The following is a 797-nucleotide window of genomic DNA, read 5'->3' as shown; positions in this document are numbered from 1 at the left end:
TTTTGAATTATAAGATTTTACTAATATTTTCATTAATTATATATTCGAAAATGAATTTTTGGGAAATCTTGGTAAAGAATTAGACGAAACTCTAGTTGAGTTTTAGTCTTGTAATTTTATTTCCTATTTTGTGGTAAATTTTGGTAATTTTCAGGGACAGTCGGTTCTGAACCACTGTTGGGGCCGAAATCCACCTGGTACGGCTCAAAAAGTGGTTTTTGAGCTCCGTAACTCGGAATCGAATTTCGATCGCGCCGTTGGCTTCGTAATTTAATTTCGAGTCAAAATAGACTCTGATTACACTCATACCTATTTTCTAAATAATTTTCAATCGGAATGCCGAAATCCGAAATTCTAATCGGATATTAGGATCGGGCGATTTATAATATCCGATCGAGTATTAGCCAATAATACTCGGGCATGTTTATCGCACGTGTCCATGAAGTGGTCGTTTCATATTGGGATGCGAGATTTGCCTTTCCATAAAGCAAACCTCACATCACTCACCCTAATGTCATAGGAAATCATCATTAGTCACCCTAGAAGATTTGCCATGATTGCCTAGAGGGAAAATCTGATTTCCCTCTCCTCATTCAACACTTCTCACTCCACACTTCTCCCACACTCTCTCATTTCCAAATTTTCAAGAGAAGATAAAACCCTCTCTTCATCTTTTTCTCTCATTTTTTCTCATTTCTTCTTCCATCTTCAAACTTTGATCTCTCAACATTCAACCAATGGATGTTGATGAGATTTAAGTATGTTGTTCATGAACATGTCAAGAACATATTCAACCG

This window comes from Lupinus angustifolius, unplaced genomic scaffold (assembly GCF_001865875.1).
Source record: "Lupinus angustifolius cultivar Tanjil unplaced genomic scaffold, LupAngTanjil_v1.0 Scaffold_170_31, whole genome shotgun sequence".
NCBI classification, from domain to species: Eukaryota; Viridiplantae; Streptophyta; class Magnoliopsida; order Fabales; family Fabaceae; genus Lupinus; species Lupinus angustifolius.
The sequence above is the reverse complement of the archived record's forward strand: the minus strand, read 5'-3'. Positions refer to the sequence as shown.